At 32.1% G+C, this 24,224-nt stretch overlaps 1 pseudogene; it reads right to left on the bottom strand.

Moving 5' to 3' along the window:
- Nucleotides 1-1,417: 1,417 nt before the first annotated feature.
- LOC138899415 (uncharacterized) lies at nucleotides 1,418-2,829 on the bottom strand (annotated as a pseudogene).
- Between the last annotated feature and the right edge of the window lie 21,395 nt (nucleotides 2,830-24,224).

Genomic DNA, 24,224 nt, shown 5'->3' with positions numbered 1-24,224 from the left:
TGTTATATAATAGTTGTGTAACTCCGGTTCTTTTATTAATCTTTGTGGGTTTGTATATTCTAATCTTCTCGAGGTACTTGCTCTTGAAGATGTAGTTTGTGGGGATTCATAATTTATTCTTTTAGATGTGCTTAGTCTTTCTCTTACTATTTCTAAATCTCCTTCCATATCTATATCTTTGTAACTATAATCATTATTGTCTATGACTGATATTATACTATCAAATGGGTTTTCTATCTTTATTTTTTCAATCTTATTTCGTGCTGTTATTTTGTGATTGGTTGTTAATATATATAAATTTTTACATTTTGCTGTAAATATTTTACTTCCTGGTGCCAGCTCTATTCCTGACATTTTCCAGTACAATACTAGTGATTTATCTATATTAGCATCTTTTAATGCTACTGTATAGTTAGCACTAATTATAAATTTAAATTTTTGGTATATCAAATTTCCTTTTATTGCACAAATTATACTCTTTTCTATAGGTTGTACTATTCTATCATCTGCTAAATATATTTCTATTGGTGTATCTATCCCTTCTCTAAAACAGGCTTTTATAAGTATTTCTGTTCCTCCTAAGTGTACATATTTGATCGGATTTTTTGCTTTTATATTCTGAATTTCTTTATTTATTGTTCTTTTATTTATTATAGGTATTTTAGCTTTTCCTCTAGTATATTTACAATCTATTATATGTTCTTTTTGACTTATTACATAATATTCTTCTTTTTTAATTTTGAACCAGTTTTTTATTGTTGGTACTTCTAATATTTTACCGATGCTTAAATCTAAATCTTTTCCTTTTATTTTTTCAAAAATATCATTATCAAATATTACTTTTTGTTCACTTGATTCTTCATCCTTATATTCTTCTCTGCTTATTATTTGTATATCGTTTTCAGTCATTTTCCTCTATATCTGATAGTTCTTTTTCTGATTCTATTTCTGTTTCTAATTCAGGTTCTAATTCATAAATACTATCTTCACTATCTAATTCATAATCTATATAGTCTAGTTGCATGTATTCTTCATTATCAGTGTTAATTTCTGTTATTTGTTTCTTTTTAGGGTCTCTAGGTAATTTACAATCTTTGGCTAGGTGTCCTAATTTTCCACAATTGTAACAAGTACATTCGGATAATTTTTTCTTAATTCTATATGGTCTTTTTCTTTTGTAATCTTTTATATAATATCTTTTCCTCGGGTTTTTATACTTATATTTTAACTTATTTCTTCTATATTTTTTATATTTTCTTTTATAATTTTTCTTTTTATAATAATTATCTGTACATCCAAACTGGGGTGCAGTTTTAATTTTACAACATGTAAGGTTTTTTATCAGTGTTTTTTCCATTTTAATTTCTTCTTTATGTTTTTCACATAATTCTATAAACCAATTCTTTAAATATCTAATTCTAGCTCCTAAGGTATCTTCTAATCCTGCTTTTTCCCAATCTCTTATTATTTTAGAACTAAAAGGTTCTGGTAATTTTGTAAAGTATATTTTTCTGATTTCTTTTCCTTCTTCAACACTATATGTTCCTTTATAGTAATATTCTTTAAATGCACACGTATATTCGTCTATGTAACACATGTTACATATAGCTAGTTTGTTCATTAGATTTCTACTTACTGTTTTTTCTTTTTGTTGCTCTTCTATTTCTGTTGTCATACTACTAAATTCATTTCTTATAGCTAATTCATATTTTATTAATATGTCTATAGTTGTTGTAGCTGATTCACCATCGAATTTTTTATTACTTCTTAATGCTTTTATACTTTCATCATTTAGATTTTGTATCCATAATTTTACTGTTCCTATTATTGTCCTTTCTATATATCCTGGTGCTTCTGGAATTGGTATTTTATTATCTATTAATTGTTTTGATATATATCCTACCCATAGTTGTATTATTTTATTAACGTCTTCTACGCAATCTAAGTCCAAAAAGTTATATTGTTCATTTATTGTTTTTGGTGTCCATTTTCTGTTTAATCTTTTATCCCATAATACTTTACTTCTGTCACTTCGTTCATAATTATTATTGTAATATGTTGGTATTGTTTGTTTGTATTTTCTTTCTTTTGATGTACTTGGTTTTTCGCTTATATCTCCGGCATATATTTCTGGATTTATTATGTTATTTGTTTTAGTTATAAGTTCTGTATATGTTTCACTTATTTCTGAATCTTCTGAACTTTCTGTATTCTGTTCATTTTCATTATTAGTTTCATTTATTTCTTCAAGTTTTACTTCTATGTCCTCTTTTAATTTTTCCCTAAATTTTTCTATTTCTTCCTTCAATCTTTCTTCTTGCTCTAATTCTTTTTTCTTTTCTCTTTCTCTCTGTTTGTTTTCATACAATTCTTTTAATATTGCTAATTCTTTTTCTAATTCCATTATCCTGGTGTTTTTGTTTTCTTCCACTTGCTGTAATTCTTTTTTAGCTTGTTGCCTAATTTTTTCAATTTCATTTTTCCTATCAATTTCTTCATTTTCTTTTATTATTCTTGTCATTGCTGTTAAACTATCTTCTAATCTTGCAGTTTCTTTTTCTAACATTAAATATATGTTTTCTCCTACTTTCTTATATCTTCTTCCTATATTTGAAGTTATTATTTTTATTTTTAATCCATCCAAATTTTCGTATGTTTTTTCGTCTACCGCAAATTCTTCTTTATTCATATTTTATGTTTAATCTTAAGTTGTAAGATATACTTATATTCTAGTTTTGACATTTTGTTTATTAATTTGTCCTTTTTCGTGGTTTTATATTCTTTATATAATTCCTGTAATTTTGTTATTGTTTTCTTTTCTTTTTTAGGATTTTTACTTGTTAATTTTTTATTATTTTTATCAATTATAATTGGTATATTGTATTTATTTGTTATGGCTCTGATACCATTTTGGGGGGTTTGTGGGTCGGATTTAGCTCCGATTAGCTTTTGTTCATAAATCTTCATAAGTCTGAATATTCTTCTACCAAATCGTATGTATTTTGTGGGTCTTCTACTTCTTTTTCGTATTTAAGTATTTTTTCCCAAATATCTATTTTTATGTCAGTAGGTTTTAATTCTTTGATAAAATATAGGACTAGTATTTTATATTTTTCTAGCATTCTTTTTGTCATGTAAGTAGTTATTCTGTATTTTTCTATCATTCTTTAAAAGTGGTTCAGATTATATTTTTGTTTAGTCTTTAGTGGATTTGTTGTATTTATGACTATTTTTATATTGTAAATATTTTATTGTAATATTCTGTTTGTAACGGTTTTATTTTTAATATTTCCGTTATGTCTTGTTGTATATTTATCAGAAGGTCTATATCCTTTGTTATTAAGTAAGTATTGATTGTTAATTTTAGTTGTTGTTCTAAAGCTTCTATTTTTTCCGTAATTTCTATCCAGTATGGTAAATATTCTTGATTTATCATGCTTAATCATAATATTCTCTTATTATAGATTCTAATTTTGATATTTCTATTTTACAATTTGTTATATATTCTACATATTCTATTTCTCCTGTTTCTATATATTCGTTTATATTAATTTTTTGGAGTTGGAAGAATGTTATTAATTTGTTTATATTTAGTTTTTCTAGTTTATCCTTATTATGTAGTTCTTTTAATTGTTTTATATTATCTCTTATATGTTCTAAAAAGATTAGATCTTTAGATTCTTGATATAATTGCATATTTTGATGTAATCTATGTTTTTGTAATTCTATTATTTTTCGGGTTTCTGTTAGGTTCATCTAGTCTGAATATATATCCTCTGTAAGTATATCAAATTCAGATAGGCTTATTGTATTCTCTTCTTCTAAGTCAGATAATTCTGCTAAATCATACCATTGTTGGGTCATTAGTTCTAGTATTTCGTTCATAAGTAATTTGTCAAATATTATATTTTTGATATCATTATTTAGTGATCTAAGTATGTGTAAAATGGTTATTTTATATTCATCAGTGTTATCTAAGATGTAAGGATGATCCATTTTTGTTTGATGTTTTGGCTAAAAATATTCCTTTAATCTCTTCGTTTATCATGTTTATCGTCATCCTATAACAAGTTATTAAGAACAATTCTTTTAGTCACTACCATGATTTTTTGCTTCAATCGTTTTACCCTAACAGCGCCTCAACTCTGGTTACTTCCCTACCACGGCCTTCTGCCTTACTGGTTTCACCCTTAGGATGGCATAGTCTGGGCTTAAACTACTCTCAGCATAATTATTCATGGCAAACTTACTAAAATTATTCTAAATAACAGTTATAACATGATAACAATTATGATAATCTAGAGATTTCAGGAATATATGTATTTAGCTATACATATTTAAAAAAAAACTTACTTGATACTGTATATCGGGGATTTCTTCTTTCATAGGTTTGGATTGCTCCATAGATTAAAGATGTTAATTTATTTCACTGAATAGATTTTTACAAGAGAGGTTACAAGAGAGTTTTTTCAGAAGGATGTGAAAGGGGTAAGGTAAGGTGTGTCCCTCTAAGCCTTAAGGGCTGTCTATTTATAACGGAAACTAATCCAAACATCGTCCTCCTAACTTTACACTTGGACGGTCTAAAATTAAAGTAAAAGACGCGTTCCCAACAGTTTTTCCACTGACAGTGGTAGTGATAAAGTGGGACTCACAACAACAACTTAAAAACTAAAAGACGGAAAATAATTTACATAAAGTCAAAAGTTGCTTTAATAATTACATAGCTTTTTTCTTTATGTCATTTTCTGCTTCTTCTTGGGTCCTGCCGATCCTGCTAGCTGTCCTTTTGTTTTTGTCTTGTAGCTTTTGTTGTAAGATTCCTTTGTCTCTTTCTTGATATTTTGTTGCGTATCTTTTTAGTTTTCTTCTTCTTCAAATTTGATTTCTGGAACTATGTTTTTCTCTCCTTGACATTTCGAACATATGTGCTCTGAGTAGATTGGACTAATTTGTTTGCAGTATCTTGTCATTAAGTTTTGAGAAATAAATTCTCCTCTAATAGCTCTTGTAATGGGTGCTTCTTCTGGTTGGATTAATGTTTTAATCCATCTCCGTATCTCTTCCATGTCGTTTTCCCTTAGGTTTTTTGAATGGGTGTAGATCATCGTGTGTTCTCGGGATTGGTATCCCCAAATAGGTTTTTCTTCTACATAATTGTTGACTAGTTCACTTAGAATGGTTGATAGTCCTATAATTCTTTTGTTTGAGTAGAATGCTGGTATATCAGGTTTGGGTATTTCTGGTTGTATTTGTACATTTTCTGGGATAATCATTTCTCTAGTTAGTCCTAATTTAATAACTTGGATTATTGGTTTTATCTCGTTATAGAGTATCTCTGCTGGTGCTACATAAAATTTTATATAAAATAGGTCTCCTTTGGTGATTCTCTTGTAGGTAGTAAAGGCACTATATAGCTCTGGTATTGTAGCTATTTCTTGTCCGGTTTGTGTGTACACTGTACTTAATAGTCCGTAATTGTAACATGTTTTAACTAAATTTGCATTCGTCCCTGGTTGGGCAATCAGTCGGTTGTATCCTTGTAATGGTTGTGTTATATAGTCTGTTTTTGGGTTTTGGATTGTTTTTGATCTCGGATTTAGGTTTAAAAAGGTTTGAATCTTGTGGATATTTTGTATATAGCTGTTGGTAATATAATCGTAGGTTTGTTTTTCCTGGTTTAAGCTTTCTCTATAGCTAGTTGTTTGTGGTGATGGTGTCAAAGGATTTTGGGATTTTGGGGTATATGGCTTGTTGAACATGGCGTTCATATTTGTATTTGTATGTTTTCCTTTTCTTATTGCTGATGTTGATGTACCTGCAGCTGTATGTAAAATAGTGTTAGTTTGTAGGTTTTGGGTTTTTAGGTGTTTCCCAACGTCACCTCCTAGGTCCGCATGTTTTGAGCCATGCTGCTGGCTTAGTTCCGCATGTTTTGAGCCATGCTGCTGGCTTAGGTTTTTTGCTTCTATAATCTGCAACCTCTTTTCTACTTCCGTCATTTGTAGTGATAGTGTAGTAAGTATTGAAAATAGGTCTTGTGTAGTTTCTTCTTCATTTGTTTGTGTACTTTTGTCTTGATAAGTAATCTGCAATCACATTCTTGTCAGTAGGAATTATTTCTATTGTAAATGTGAAATTTAGTATATTTAATACGAGTCTTCGTATTTCTTTCGTTGTAACTGAGTCTTGTACCTTTTTGGTTATCCACCATTTAACTTGTGTGTTATCTGTTCTAACAATAAATTTGTTATATACTATATATGGTTCAAACGATAATAAACACTTATATAAAGCTAATAATTCTTTTCTATTTATTTCCCATTTTAACTGTGGTTCCGTAAATGATCCTGAATAATATCTACAGTGATGTTCTATTTTTTCATCCTTATATTTGTATTTAAGTACTCCTCCATAACTATGGTTACTTGAGTCTGTCTCTACTATATATATAAATTCTCTATTTTCATCTGGAAAATATAGTTTTGGTAATTTTTTACACATATCTTTTATTTTTTGTATATATGTTTTGTCTTTTTCATCAAAGTGATATTCTATATCTTTCTTTAATTTTTTCTGTAAAGGTTTTAAATTTTCTGCCAATTTAGGTATATATTCTCTAACTTGGTTAACTAATCCTAAGAATGATTGTAATTTCTTTTTTGTATCTAGGGTTTCATTTAAATTTATTATTTTTTGTACTATATGTGTTTGCATTTTAATTCCATTTTTATCTATTTGAATTCCTAAGAATTCCACCTGATTTTTAAGTATTTCTGCCTTATTTTTACTAAGGCTAATTCCTGAAGATTCTATTATATGTATGAATTTTTCTAATAATTTTATATGTTGATCTTGTGTCCTTGAGTATAGTAGTATATCGTCTATGTAGATTATACAGTTTTCTAATTGATTAAAATAGCTATCCATAAAATGTTGGTATCTTCCTGGTGCATTTTTATATCCAAATGGTAAAACGTTCCATTCATAAAATCCTTGTGGTACTGTAAAAGCTGTTAATTTTTTAGATTCTTCTTCTAATTTTAGGTGATAAAATCCTGATTTACAATCGAATTTACTGAAGTAATTATATCCTTGTACTTGCCTTATTTTTAATATTTTATTTGGTATCGGGTAATTATATGTTTTTGTTTTTGCATTTAAATTCCTATAATCTATTACCATTCTACTTTTACCTCTTTTTTGCTCATTATGTTTATTTACTATAAATGCTGGGCTATTATGTTTACTATTACTTTCCTGTATATAATTATTTTTTAATAGTTCTTTTATATGCATTTTGAATTCTTCTAGATCATTAAAATTATATTTTAATGGTTTCTGTGTTATTATACTATTTTCATCTATTAATTCTATTTTTACTTTCGTTTTATGTTTATCCCATCCTTGAAGGGGATTTTCATTATATAATGATTCTAATTTGTCTTGAATTATTTTTATCTTATTTATAGCAAATATTATTAATTCTATTTGTTGCTCATTTATTTTTTCATTTTCTAATTTTTGGGTTACCTTTTCACTTCCTTTAATCCACGGTGTTGTTTTTCTTATTTTATTTCTTACTCTTTTTGCTCCTATTTTTTGTTTGCATGGTGTAGTAAACCACCAATGAGTTTTTGTTATTATATGTGGGTATAATTTATCTAAAAAGGGCATTCCTATTAATATATCTTTATTTGTAAATTCATAACTATATATTTCATCCATAGTTAGTATTTTATCCCATATTTGTATTTTTATATTTTTTGCTTTTTGCGTTATCAAGCTTCCTTCATTGTTAAATCCTGTTACCACAATAGGTGTTAATAATTTTTCCCATTTATCTTCAGGTAAACAGTTATGTCTGCATACATTTACTCCTGCTCCTGTATCTATCATGGGTGTATAATATCTGCTGTAATATCCTTCTATTATTATTTTTGCTAGTATATATATTTTTGTCATGTTAAGGTTCTTTCAATTGTTATTTTCTTATTTTTATATGTTATTATAAGATGTCTATCTCCTAGGTTATATGGTTTAACTGTTTCTAACCATTTTATTCCTAAGGTAATATTTTCATTTCCTTGGTAAATATTAAATTCTATTTCTACTGGGATTCCTCCAATAATTAGTTCCTTCTTTGTTATTTCTTCTGTTCCTACCAAATTTTTAGGTAATCCTGGGCATATTGTTTCTGTAGTTATTATTTCACTTTCTTTAACTAGTTCTTTAGTTATATAATTGTCTTCTTGTCCAGTATTTATCATTATTAGGTATTTTCTTTGATCTATTACTCCTGTTATATAATAGTTGTGTAACTCCGGTTCTTTTATTAATCTTTGTGGGTTTGTATATTCTAATCTTCTCGAGGTACTTGCTCTTGAAGATGTAGTTTGTGGGGATTCATAATTTATTCTTTTAGATGTGCTTAGTCTTTCTCTTACTATTTCTAAATCTCCTTCCATATCTATATCTTTGTAACTATAATCATTATTGTCTATGACTGATATTATACTATCAAATGGGTTTTCTATCTTTATTTTTTCAATCTTATTTCGTGCTGTTATTTTGTGATTGGTTGTTAATATATATAAATTTTTACATTTTGCTGTAAATATTTTACTTCCTGGTGCCAGCTCTATTCCTGACATTTTCCAGTACAATACTAGTGATTTATCTATATTAGCATCTTTTAATGCTACTGTATAGTTAGCACTAATTATAAATTTAAATTTTTGGTATATCAAATTTCCTTTTATTGCACAAATTATACTCTTTTCTATAGGTTGTACTATTCTATCATCTGCTAAATATATTTCTATTGGTGTATCTATCCCTTCTCTAAAACAGGCTTTTATAAGTATTTCTGTTCCTCCTAAGTGTACATATTTGATCGGATTTTTTGCTTTTATATTCTGAATTTCTTTATTTATTGTTCTTTTATTTATTATAGGTATTTTAGCTTTTCCTCTAGTATATTTACAATCTATTATATGTTCTTTTTGACTTATTACATAATATTCTTCTTTTTTAATTTTGAACCAGTTTTTTATTGTTGGTACTTCTAATATTTTACCGATGCTTAAATCTAAATCTTTTCCTTTTATTTTTTCAAAAATATCATTATCAAATATTACTTTTTGTTCACTTGATTCTTCATCCTTATATTCTTCTCTGCTTATTATTTGTATATCGTTTTCAGTCATTTTCCTCTATATCTGATAGTTCTTTTTCTGATTCTATTTCTGTTTCTAATTCAGGTTCTAATTCATAAATACTATCTTCACTATCTAATTCATAATCTATATAGTCTAGTTGCATGTATTCTTCATTATCAGTGTTAATTTCTGTTATTTGTTTCTTTTTAGGGTCTCTAGGTAATTTACAATCTTTGGCTAGGTGTCCTAATTTTCCACAATTGTAACAAGTACATTCGGATAATTTTTTCTTAATTCTATATGGTCTTTTTCTTTTGTAATCTTTTATATAATATCTTTTCCTCGGGTTTTTATACTTATATTTTAACTTATTTCTTCTATATTTTTTATATTTTCTTTTATAATTTTTCTTTTTATAATAATTATCTGTACATCCAAACTGGGGTGCAGTTTTAATTTTACAACATGTAAGGTTTTTTATCAGTGTTTTTTCCATTTTAATTTCTTCTTTATGTTTTTCACATAATTCTATAAACCAATTCTTTAAATATCTAATTCTAGCTCCTAAGGTATCTTCTAATCCTGCTTTTTCCCAATCTCTTATTATTTTAGAACTAAAAGGTTCTGGTAATTTTGTAAAGTATATTTTTCTGATTTCTTTTCCTTCTTCAACACTATATGTTCCTTTATAGTAATATTCTTTAAATGCACACGTATATTCGTCTATGTAACACATGTTACATATAGCTAGTTTGTTCATTAGATTTCTACTTACTGTTTTTTCTTTTTGTTGCTCTTCTATTTCTGTTGTCATACTACTAAATTCATTTCTTATAGTTGTCATATTTTATCTAATTCGATGGTGAATCAGCTACAACAACTATAGACATATTAATAAAATATGAATTTGCTATAAGAAATGAATTTAGTAGTATGACAACAGAAATAGAAGAGCAACAAAAAGAAAAAACAGTAAGTAGAAATCTAATGAACAAACTAGCTATATGTAACATGTGTTACATAGACGAATATACGTGTGCATTTAAAGAATATTACTATAAAGGAACATATAGTGTTGAAGAAGGAAAAGAAATCAGAAAAATATACTTTACAAAATTACCAGAACCTTTTAGTTCTAAAATAATAAGAGATTGGGAAAAAGCAGGATTAGAAGATACCTTAGGAGCTAGAATTAGATATTTAAAGAATTGGTTTATAGAATTATGTGAAAAACATAAAGAAGAAATTAAAATGGAAAAAACACTGATAAAAAACCTTACATGTTGTAAAATTAAAACTGCACCCCAGTTTGGATGTACAGATAATTATTATAAAAAGAAAAATTATAAAAGAAAATATAAAAAATATAGAAGAAATAAGTTAAAATATAAGTATAAAAACCCGAGGAAAAGATATTATATAAAAGATTACAAAAGAAAAAGACCATATAGAATTAAGAAAAAATTATCCGAATGTACTTGTTACAATTGTGGAAAATTAGGACACCTAGCCAAAGATTGTAAATTACCTAGAGACCCTAAAAAGAAACAAATAACAGAAATTAACACTGATAATGAAGAATACATGCAACTAGACTATATAGATTATGAATTAGATAGTGAAGATAGTATTTATGAATTAGAACCTGAATTAGAAACAGAAATAGAATCAGAAAAAGAACTATCAGATATAGAGGAAAATGACTGAAAACGATATACAAATAATAAGCAGAGAAGAATATAAGGATGAAGAATCAAGTGAACAAAAAGTAATATTTGATAATGATATTTTTGAAAAAATAAAAGGAAAAGATTTAGATTTAAGCATCGGTAAAATATTAGAAGTACCAACAATAAAAAACTGGTTCAAAATTAAAAAAGAAGAATATTATGTAATAAGTCAAAAAGAACATATAATAGATTGTAAATATACTAGAGGAAAAGCTAAAATACCTATAATAAATAAAAGAACAATAAATAAAGAAATTCAGAATATAAAAGCAAAAAATCCGATCAAATATGTACACTTAGGAGGAACAGAAATACTTATAAAAGCCTGTTTTAGAGAAGGGATAGATACACCAATAGAAATATATTTAGCAGATGATAGAATAGTACAACCTATAGAAAAGAGTATAATTTGTGCAATAAAAGGAAATTTGATATACCAAAAATTTAAATTTATAATTAGTGCTAACTATACAGTAGCATTAAAAGATGCTAATATAGATAAATCACTAGTATTGTACTGGAAAATGTCAGGAATAGAGCTGGCACCAGGAAGTAAAATATTTACAGCAAAATGTAAAAATTTATATATATTAACAACCAATCACAAAATAACAGCACGAAATAAGATTGAAAAAATAAAGATAGAAAACCCATTTGATAGTATAATATCAGTCATAGACAATAATGATTATAGTTACAAAGATATAGATATGGAAGGAGATTTAGAAATAGTAAGAGAAAGACTAAGCACATCTAAAAGAATAAATTATGAATCCCCACAAACTACATCTTCAAGAGCAAGTACCTCGAGAAGATTAGAATATACAAACCCACAAAGATTAATAAAAGAACCGGAGTTACACAACTATTATATAACAGGAGTAATAGATCAAAGAAAATACCTAATAATGATAAATACTGGACAAGAAGACAATTATATAACTAAAGAACTAGTTAAAGAAAGTGAAATAATAACTACAGAAACAATATGCCCAGGATTACCTAAAAATTTGGTAGGAACAGAAGAAATAACAAAGAAGGAACTAATTATTGGAGGAATCCCAGTAGAAATAGAATTTAATATTTACCAAGGAAATGAAAATATTACCTTAGGAATAAAATGGTTAGAAACAGTTAAACCATATAACCTAGGAGATAGACATCTTATAATAACATATAAAAATAAGAAAATAACAATTGAAAGAACCTTAACATGACAAAAATATATATACTAGCAAAAATAATAATAGAAGGATATTACAGCAGATATTATACACCCATGATAGATACAGGAGCAGGAGTAAATGTATGCAGACATAACTGTTTACCTGAAGATAAATGGGAAAAATTATTAACACCTATTGTGGTAACAGGATTTAACAATGAAGGAAGCTTGATAACGCAAAAAGCAAAAAATATAAAAATACAAATATGGGATAAAATACTAACTATGGATGAAATATATAGTTATGAATTTACAAATAAAGATATATTAATAGGAATGCCCTTTTTAGATAAATTATACCCACATATAATAACAAAAACTCATTGGTGGTTTACTACACCATGCAAACAAAAAATAGGAGCAAAAAGAGTAAGAAATAAAATAAGAAAAACAACACCGTGGATTAAAGGAAGTGAAAAGGTAACCCAAAAATTAGAAAATGAAAAAATAAATGAGCAACAAATAGAATTAATAATATTTGCTATAAATAAGATAAAAATAATTCAAGACAAATTAGAATCATTATATAATGAAAATCCCCTTCAAGGATGGGATAAACATAAAACGAAAGTAAAAATAGAATTAATAGATGAAAATAGTATAATAACACAGAAACCATTAAAATATAATTTTAATGATCTAGAAGAATTCAAAATGCATATAAAAGAACTATTAAAAAATAATTATATACAGGAAAGTAATAGTAAACATAATAGCCCAGCATTTATAGTAAATAAACATAATGAGCAAAAAAGAGGTAAAAGTAGAATGGTAATAGATTATAGGAATTTAAATGCAAAAACAAAAACATATAATTACCCGATACCAAATAAAATATTAAAAATAAGGCAAGTACAAGGATATAATTACTTCAGTAAATTCGATTGTAAATCAGGATTTTATCACCTAAAATTAGAAGAAGAATCTAAAAAAATTAACAGCTTTTACAGTACCACAAGGATTTTATGAATGGAACGTTTTACCATTTGGATATAAAAATGCACCAGGAAGATACCAACATTTTATGGATAGCTATTTTAATCAATTAGAAAACTGTATAATCTACATAGACGATATACTACTATACTCAAGGACACAAGATCAACATATAAAATTATTAGAAAAATTCATACATATAATAGAATCTTCAGGAATTAGCCTTAGTAAAAATAAGGCAGAAATACTTAAAAATCAGGTGGAATTCTTAGGAATTCAAATAGATAAAAATGGAATTAAAATGCAAACACATATAGTACAAAAAATAATAAATTTAAATGAAACCCTAGATACAAAAAAGAAATTACAATCATTCTTAGGATTAGTTAACCAAGTTAGAGAATATATACCTAAATTGGCAGAAAATTTAAAACCTTTACAGAAAAAATTAAAGAAAGATATAGAATATCACTTTGATGAAAAAGACAAAACATATATACAAAAAATAAAAGATATGTGTAAAAAATTACCAAAACTATATTTTCCAGATGAAAATAGAGAATTTATATATATAGTAGAGACAGACTCAAGTAACCATAGTTATGGAGGAGTACTTAAATACAAATATAAGGATGAAAAAATAGAACATCACTGTAGATATTATTCAGGATCATTTACGGAACCACAGTTAAAATGGGAAATAAATAGAAAAGAATTATTAGCTTTATATAAGTGTTTATTATCGTTTGAACCATATATAGTATATAACAAATTTATTGTTAGAACAGATAACACACAAGTTAAATGGTGGATAACCAAAAAGGTACAAGACTCAGTTACAACGAAAGAAATACGAAGACTCGTATTAAATATACTAAATTTCACATTTACAATAGAAATAATTCCTACTGACAAGAATGTGATTGCAGATTACTTATCAAGACAAAAGTACACAAACAAATGAAGAAGAAACTACACAAGACCTATTTTCAATACTTACTACACTATCACTACAAATGACGGAAGTAGAAAAGAGGTTGCAGATTATAGAAGCAAAAAACCTAAGCCAGCAGCATGGCTCAAAACATGCGGAACTAAGCCAGCAGCATGGCTCAAAACATGCGGACCTAGGAGGTGACGTTGGGAAACACCTAAAAACCCAAAACCTACAAACTAACACTATTTTACATACAGCTGCAGGTACATCAACATCAGCAATAAGAAAAGGAAAACATACAAATACAAATATGAACGCCATGTTCAACAAGCCATATACCCCAAAATCCCAAAATCCTTTGACACCATCACCACAAACAACTAGCTATAGAGAAAGCTTAAACCAGGAAAAACAAACCTACGATTATATTACCAACAGCTATATACAAAATATCCACAAGATTCAAACCTTTTTAAACCTAAATCCGAGATCAAAAATAATCCAAAACCCAAAAACAGACTATATAACACAACCATTACAAGGATACAACCGACTGATTGCCCAACCAGGGACGAATGCAAATTTAGTTAAAACATGTTACAATTACGGACTATTAAGTACAGTGTACACACAAATCGGACAAGAAATAGCTACAATACCAGAGCTATATAGTGCCTTTACTACCTACAAGAGAATCACCAAAGGAGACCTATTTTATATAAAATTTTATGTAGCACCAGCAGAGATACTCTATAACGAGATAAAACCAATAATCCAAGTTATTAAATTAGGACTAACTAGAGAAATGATTATCCCAGAAAATGTACAAATACAACCAGAAATACCCAAACCTGATATACCAGCATTCTACTCAAACAAAAGAATTATAGGACTATCAACCATTCTAAGTGAACTAGTCAACAATTATGTAGAAGAAAAACCTATTTGGGGATACCAATCCCGAGAACACACGATGATCTACACCCATTCAAAAAACCTAAGGGAAAACGACATGGAAGAGATACGGAGATGGATTAAAACATTAATCCAACCAGAAGAAGCACCCATTACAAGAGCTATTAGAGGAGAATTTATTTCTCAAAACTTAATGACAAGATACTGCAAACAAATTAGTCCAATCTACTCAGAGCACATATGTTCGAAATGTCAAGGAGAGAAAAACATAGTTCCAGAAATCAAATTTGAAGAAGAAGAAAACTAAAAAGATACGCAACAAAATATCAAGAAAGAGACAAAGGAATCTTACAACAAAAGCTACAAGACAAAAACAAAAGGACAGCTAGCAGGATCGGCAGGACCCAAGAAGAAGCAGAAAATGACATAAAGAAAAAAGCTATGTAATTATTAAAGCAACTTTTGACTTTATGTAAATTATTTTCCGTCTTTTAGTTTTTAAGTTGTTGTTGTGAGTCCCACTTTATCACTACCACTGTCAGTGGAAAAACTGTTGGGAACGCGTCTTTTACTTTAATTTTAGACCGTCCAAGTGTAAAGTTAGGAGGACGATGTTTGGATTAGTTTCCGTTATAAATAGACAGCCCTTAAGGCTTAGAGGGACACACCTTACCTTACCCCTTTCACATCCTTCTGAAAAAACTCTCTTGTAACCTCTCTTGTAAAAAATCTATTCAGTGAAATAAATTAACATCTTTAATCTATGGAGCAATCCAAACCTATGAAAGAAGAAATCCCCGATATACAGTATCAAGTAAGTTTTTTTTTAAATATGTATAGCTAAATACATATATTCCTGAAATCTCTAGATTATCATAATTGTTATCATGTTATAACTGTTATTTAGAATAATTTTAGTAAGTTTGCCATGAATAATTATGCTGAGAGTAGTTTAAGCCCAGACTATGCCATCCTAAGGGTGAAACCAGTAAGGCAGAAGGCCGTGGTAGGGAAGTAACCAGAGTTGAGGCGCTGTTAGGGTAAAACGATTGAAGCAAAAAATCATGGTAGTGACTAAAAGAATTGTTCTTAATAACTTGTTATAGGATGACGATAAACATGATAAACGAAGAGATTAAAGGAATATTTTTAGCCAAAACATCAAACAAAAATGGATCATCCTTACATCTTAGATAACACTGATGAATATAAAATAACCATTTTACACATACTTAGATCACTAAATAATGATATCAAAAATATAATATTTGACAAATTACTTATGAACGAAATACTAGAACTAATGACCCAACAATGGTATGATTTAGCAGAATTATCTGACTTAGAAGAAGAGAATACAATAAGCCTATCTGAATTTGATATACTTACAGAGGATATATATTCAGACTAGATGAACCTAACAGAAACCCGAAAAATAATAGAATTACAAAAACATAGATTACATCAAAATATGCAATTATATCAAGAATCTAAAGATCTAATCTTTTTAGAACATATAAGAGATAATATAAAACAATTAAAAGAACTACATAATAAGGATAAACTAGAAAAACTAAATATAAACAAATTAATAACATTCTTCCAACTCCAAAAAATTAATATAAACGAATATATAGAAACAGGAGAAATAGAATATGTAGAATATATAACAAATTGTAAAATAGAAATATCAAAATTAGAATCTATAATAAGAGAATATTATGATTAAGCATGATAAATCAAGAATATTTACCATACTGGATAGAAATTACGGAAAAAATAGAAGCTTTAGAACAACAACTAAAATTAACAATCAATACTTACTTAATAACAAAGGATATAGACCTTCTGATAAATATACAACAAGACATAACGGAAATATTAAAAATAAAACCGTTACAAACAGAATATTACAATAAAATATTTACAATATAAAAATAGTCATAAATACAACAAATCCACTAAAGACTAAACAAAAATATAATCTGAACCACTTTTAAAGAATGATAGAAAAATACAGAATAACTACTTACATGACAAAAAGAATGCTAGAAAAATATAAAATACTAGTCCTATATTTTATCAAAGAATTAAAACCTACTGACATAAAAATAGATATTTGGGAAAAAATACTTAAATACGAAAAAGAAGTAGAAGACCCACAAAATACATACGATTTGGTAGAAGAATATTCAGACTTATGAAGATTTATGAACAAAAGCTAATCGGAGCTAAATCCGACCCACAAACCCCCCAAAATGCGGACCGCATACGTGTTATGCGATCGTAAATCTGCGTCAGGGTTTCAATTCTTTCTAATTTTTTACCCGACCCAACTTCGATTTATAGCCCTTGAAACTCATTTTGGAGCAAAAAACTGACATTTTTAGAGAGAAGGGAGAGTGTTCTAGAGAGTGAAAGAAGCTCAAGTGCTTTGTTCATTAAGATCTTGTTCAAACTTTGAAATTCAACAAGGAAATATCACAAGATCTTCACCCAAGAGATAAGGTTTTAATCCCTAGTCTTCAATTTTGAGTTTGGGTAAAGATGGGTGATTAAGAGTATGATTCTTGGGTGTAAGAGTATTATTTATACGTATCAATAAGGTTTATAAAAAGATTGTTGAGTTCAAATGGGTAAAGATTGGGTTGAAAATGGTAGAAATCTTCAAAGACTTTAATTAAAGATTTGATGGTCGAGTTGATATAGAAATTTGGTGAAATTTGAATGGTTGGACTTGTGGTTGGATGGGCGTTCATATTTTATAACTTTTGTCGGGTTCCGAGATGTGGGCCCCACGGGCGATTTTTGAGTTAATTTCAAATTTTTATTGGAAAATTAGTATTTCCTTATGGAATTAATTACAATAATTGGTATTGACTGAATCAGATTAATTGTGGCTAGATACGAGGCTTTCGGAGACCAATTTTCGTGGCAAGGGCATAGCGGAATAAAGAATTACACGGTTTTAGGTAAGTAACAGTTCTAAATTTGGTCATGAAGGTATGAAATTCCAGATTTTTGTGTTATGTGATTGGTTTTGAGGTGAAGCACATGCTAGGTGACGGGCGTGTGGGCGTGCACCGTAGAAAATTATGACTTGGTCAAATTTCATAGAACTGTGTAGTTGAATAATCTGTTGTTATCTGTACATTCTCCATGTAGTAGAGAAATTGAACCACAAATCATGTTTAGATTATGTGTTGGCACTGTAGAGATCCACAGATGTCGTGTACATATTGAACTATCTGCTTAATTGTTGTTTTGTACTCAGTCACAATTTACTTGTTTATTTTATTTCAGTCTCTATTGTTCATTATTGATGTATCATATCATTGTTGTTTGGGTTGATTCCATGATTATTGAGAGCCCGAGAGACTAGAGAGATTTATGACTGAGTGAGGCCGAGGGCCGAATTGTGAGATATTATATTATAGCACGTGAGTTGTCCGTGCAGCACGTGCGGATTCAGATATTTATACTATAGCACATGAGTTGTCCGTGTAGCATAGAGTTATCCGTGCGAATTATAGCGCTTGGGCTGTAGGAGCCCCTCCTGAGTCTGTACACCCTCAATGAGCGCAGGTACCTACTGAGTGGGAATATGAGTGCTGAGTGAATGAAATGACTGAGTGACTGTGGTCCTGAGAGGATGCATATGATTTCATGCTTATTGCACTACAATTGTCATATATTACTGTGTTGAAAATTTCTGAAAGATATTATCTTCTTTTTCAATCGAACTTGATATGAAATTACTGTTGAGGGTTAAATATTGAACATGAAAGCATGCCCTAAATCTTATGTTGGAAATTACTGTAATTGGACTCAGCTGTGAAGCTCTTCACTATCTTCAGCTCTTTATTTAGTTTTGTTACTTCCTGAGTTGGTTGTACTCATACTACACCTTGCACCTCGTGTGCAGATCCAAGTACCTCCGGACACGGAGGTTGCTAGTTTTTTTTTTGGAGCTTTATTTGTGGAGACTATCGAGGTAGCTGCTTGGCGTCTGCAGACCTTGACTCTCTTCTTTTCAGTTGTTCTACTGTTCTACTTTTTTTCTCAGATAGCATTTTTATCAGTTAGTCTTTGTTATCATTTAGATGCTCATGTATTAAGTGACACCGAGTTTTGGGAATGTATTTTATGTCAATGATTTGTGTGGTTTTCTAGGAAATTCAAATATTATGTTTTCAAACTTAAGAGAAAATGTGGCTTACTGAGGTTGTCAGCTTGCCTAGTATTGAGATAAGCGCCAATTGCATAGCTATTCAAATTACTTAGGGTACTTCTTCTTAATTTCTTCCTCGGCCTCCCAGGTGGCCTCTTCGGTACCACAAAATCTCGGGTTTTTAGGCAAAATTTTACGGGGCCTTACAAGGTGCCAGCCTCCGACTCCCTTCTCCGGCTTAGGGACGAGCCACTGGAGGATGAATCTATTTTCGTAACCCACAGGACGACCTGTCACGGGGATTGGGATTCATCCAAGGGGAGAAACGTGAGATCGACCCCCCTCAATCTCAAAAAGCCATCATGGATACCCGGGGTGAAACTTTCCAGGATGCCGGTTATGCACAAAGGAAGTGCCTAGCGTAATTGAGATCTCAGGGATGTCCTCTTACACCAAGTCTATGCTCGAAGAGGCCTAAGAAAAGAAGGAGAAATTAAACGATAGGGGCCAGGGTGCGGAAGATCCCCTTCATTCCTTTTTTCGATGGAGTGGATTCGTCCGCTTTGGAAGACTTCTTCGGTCTGGGTGACCTGGAAGTTCCGAAGAAATATACTTCATCGGAAGCTGGAGGGTCGAGCTCGAGCCCAAAATTAGTCAATCAATTCCCTGCTCCAAGCGTGGACCCTGATTGCAAGAGGTCGATTATACTGACCGTCCCGGAGGATGCCCGGGTTTTGTCCCCTCCTGTGGGGGTAGCTAGCTACCTCCGATGCCTAGTGACCGAGGAGGACCAGGCAAAAATAAATGCAGTGAACGTGCCATGCCTTTTCAATGATGTACATCAGGCGCGGAACCGGGTAAGGAATTGTTTTCTTTTATCTGTCTATAGTTATCTGTGCTTGATGTTTCTCACGTTTTCTTTGTCTTTTTGCAGGCCTCGGCACTTCACCACGAGAGTTTCCTCTGATAACGGGTTGAAGCCAATCAACTCGAGCTCGAGATGAAGGAGCTTGCCCAAAAAAGTGATATGTACAAGCTTCTTAGCGAGTAGCAGAAGGGGGTCGCCAAGAACCTCCAGGACAAGCTGGACGTGGCTCAGAAAGAGACATCGACCCTAAGGCAGGAGTATGACGACTTGGTGGAAAAGGTAAATATTTTCGAAGTTAGAAATGAAGGTCCGCTCGTAGAAGCTAACAACAATACTTCGCAGGTCCAGCAGAAGATCGACTAGATCGACCAATTCCGCAAGGAGATAGATGAGATCCAAGTGATGGCCGACGGGTGGAAAAATAAGATGGACTTGCTGCCCTCGGAGAAGGAGACTGCCCAGGCCCAGCTGTCTTCGATGAAAGTTTAGCTTTGGGTGGCGAAGGAGAAGGCCGATGCACATGCTCGACAAAATGAGGACCTCCAAGCTCAATTGGGCTCGGTCATCGCTGAACGGGATGCCCTTGGCAGGGAGCTCAAAATAATAAGGTCCAAGTTGGAAGTAACCTCGACTGATGCTGACGAGATGGTGGCCCAATATAAGGCCGATGTTGAAGAGTCCGAGGCTCACCTGAAGACTACTGTTGAGTATGCGAGGCAGCTTTCCTGAAAGGAGACCCTCGAAGATATACATGCCCGAGGCTTCGATCTATCTGCCGAGACCGAAGAGGCAAAAAGAATCGAGGTCGAGGCTAAGGGGCTAGCTGAACCCCGAGGTGAAGAGGGCTCTGAGGGTTCTAAAGAATTCGAAGGCCCGACGGTTCTAGTGATGAGTCGGGCTCCGGTGAAGACCAGACGAAGATGCCTTAGGATTGTTTTTTTGTATCCTGTACATATATTTTGTTGAGGCCGTTATTATTGGCCTTTGTAAAGATATTCTGGAATATATAAAGTTTTCCCTTTTGGCAATTTTCAAGTCTATTATCTTCAACATCTTTTTACAATTGCAAATATTTCTAATGCCTTAGCACAAAATCAAACATAGTAATAAGTCATTTTTCGGAGGTCCGAACAAGACCTGTCCTCGATGCAATTTTCATTTGAACTTATAGAAGCTCGGAGTGACCAGAAGTTTCCCCAAGATGCTTGTTTAAATGTTTTTAGACTATATCTTTGCCGAGGATAAACTTTGAACATGTTTAGAATTTTGTTGAAGGCCTTATGTTTTGATTATGGGCTTTGGACGTCTCTGAACTATTTTTAGGGTGACCGTATCCTTTTAGGTTTAGGAACTGCCTAATAGGTTTTGTGCCTTCAGGTTTCGATAACCCGAGCCGCCCGAACTTGTCTCGGATGACAGTCCCCGAGTGGGGGTAGCCCTTTGGTTTCGGATAAGGGTGGCCCTTGGGCTCGATAGTTCCCAGGTAGGAATAGCCCTTAGGCTCGATGCTTTTAAGAAGCAAAAAGAAAATGTTTGTTAGCAAGGTAGAAACTTTCTTTCATTTCGGTGTGTAACGTACAAGATTGTAAGCTTGTAAAAGCTCGTATTATGGCTGAGGTGGCCTACGCGGGCACAGTTCATTTGACCATTTGGCCCTTATAATAAATCCTATCCACCGAGCCTAGACTGTTCAAACACAAAGTTTCCTTCCTTGCTAAAAATCTTGACCCGAAGGTGATGGCCCCTAGTATTCGAGGTCGATCTTCGAGAGGGCTCAGATACTATTGATGTGACTATTGACTCCGAATTAAAACCGGTCTTCGACTCTAAGTTAGTACAATTTATTGTTTCCTTGTTAAAAACCTTTCCAAAAAATCCATTTGGGACAAAATTGGTTTAATGGAAAAATAGTGCAACGCGTGCTTTCAGGCCTAACAACTACGTTCTTCTTTGGCTGTTGCCTTCAAGTGTTAGCCTAATTCGTAATGTAAAAACAAAGAAAGTGAATGAAGTCGTACCTTAGCAGTAGTATCGTTTTAAGTGAGTCACATTCCAGTTATTTGGTAGCTGTGCACCATTTCCTGCTTCGGGTTTATATGAACCTTTACTGGTAATACCGATGACTCGATATGGTCCTTCCCAATTCGGTCCCAGCTTCCCTTCGTTCGGGTTTCGTGTGTTCAGCTACTCTTCTTAAACTAAGTCCCCGATTTAAAGTGTCGGAGGTTGGCTCTTTGATTATAATATCTTTATATCTGCTGCTTCTGGGTGGCCAGCCGGACTAGGATGGCCTCACCTCTCATCCAGTAGTTCCAGGCTCGTGCTCATGGCCTCACCGTTTGATTCATCGGTTGCATATCGAAACCTGAGGCTCGGTTCTCCCACCTCAACCGGTATTAGTGCTTCGGCACCGTAGACCAACAAAAATGGAGTGGCCCCGGTATTGGATTTTGAGGTCATGCAGTATGCCCACAAGATTTCTGGCAGAATTTCCTTCCATTTTCCTTTGGCATCTTTCAACCTTTTCCTAAGGTTTGGCATGATGGTTTTGTTCGTCAACTCCGCCTGTCCGTTCCCACTAGGGTGATAGGGTGTTGACAAGATTATTTTGATCTTATGGTCCTCGAAAAATTTGCTTACCTTGATGCCGATGAACTGCTTCCCGTTATCACATACTATCTCGGCCGGTAAACTAAACCGACATATTATGTGGTCCCAAACAAAGTCGATGACTTCTTTTTCCAGGACCTTCTCGAACGGTTGAGTTTTGACCTATTTAGAGAAATAGTCAGTTATAAATAGTATAAATTGAGCCTTACTGGGTGCCCATAGTAGTGGACCGACGATGTCCATTCCCCATTTCATGAACGACCAAGGCAACATGATCGAATGTAGTAACTCCTCAGGTTGATGGATCATTGGTGCGTGCCTCTGACAGCCGTCACATTTTTGCACAAAGTCCTTCGCATCTTTCTCCATGTCGATCCAGTAATAGCCGGCTTTGATTATCTTACGAACCAACGACTCTGCCCCCGAATGGTTTTCGCAGGTGCCTTATGAACTTCCCTCAAAACATATTAGGTGTCTCCCATCCCCAAGCATATGGCGAGTGGGCCATCGAACGTTCTTTCGAACAAAGTATCTTCGGACAGGCTAAACCTGGCTACCTTCATGTGCAGAGCTCTCAATATTTTGGGATCCGAGGGCAACTTCCCAGTTTTTAAGTAGTTTATATACTTGTTTCTCCAGTCCCAAGTTAAACTCATTGAGTTTATCTCGGCATGGCCTTTTTTCACTACTGATTTCATGAGTTGTAATACCGTTCTTGCGCTAAATTCATCGTCATCAACCGATGACCCCAAGTTAGCCAGAGCATCGGCTTTGTATTTTGATCCCGAGGCACGTGTTGTAGGGTCCATTGCTTGAACCGATGCAACGTTACATGTAGTTTATCCAAGTATCTTCGCATTCGTTCCTCCCGGCCGCAAGCATATGGCGAGTGGGCCATCGAACGTTCTTCTGAACAGAGTATCTCCGGACAGGCTAAACCTAGCTGCCTTCGTGCGCAGAGCTCTCGATTTTTTGGGATCTGAGGGCAACTTCCTAGTTTTCAAGTAGTCTATATACTTGTTTCTCCAGTTCCAAGTTAAACTCGTTGAGTTTATCTCGGCATGGCCTTCTTCCACTACTGATTTCATGAGTTGTATGATTGTTCCCGAGCTGAATTCATCGTAATCAACCGATCACCCCAAGTTAGCTAGAGCATCGGCTTTACTATTTTGATCACGGGGCACGTGTTGTAGGGTCCATTCCTTGAATCGATATAGCGTTACCTGTAGTTTATCCAAGTATCTTCGCATTTGTTCCTCTTTCACTTCCAATGTCCCATTGACTTGATTTACCACAAGGAGGGAATCACATTTCGCTTCGATCACTTCGGCCCCCAGGCTTTTAGCCAATTGGAGACATGCAATCATGGCCTCATACTCAACTTCATTGTTAGTTAATTTCATAGTTCTTATAGATTGCCTAACTACGTTACCCGTAGGCGGCTTCAACATGATGCCGAGTTCAAAACCATTTGCATTCGAGGCACCGCCTGTAAAGAGGGTCCATATTCCCGATGAGGTCCCCGAGGTTAACAATAATTCCTTTTCGACTTCGGGTATTAAGCCGGCGTGAAGTCGACCATGAAGTCTGCCAAAATTTGAGATTTGATGGCGGTTCAGGATCAATATTCGATATCGTACCCGCTAATTTCCACGGCCCATTTGGCCAATC

The sequence above is a fragment of the Nicotiana tomentosiformis genome, chromosome 9 (genome assembly GCF_000390325.3).
Source record: "Nicotiana tomentosiformis chromosome 9, ASM39032v3, whole genome shotgun sequence".
NCBI lineage: Eukaryota > Viridiplantae > Streptophyta > Magnoliopsida > Solanales > Solanaceae > Nicotiana > Nicotiana tomentosiformis.
Note: the sequence above shows the minus strand (reverse complement) of the source record. Positions and strands in the feature narration are given on the sequence as shown.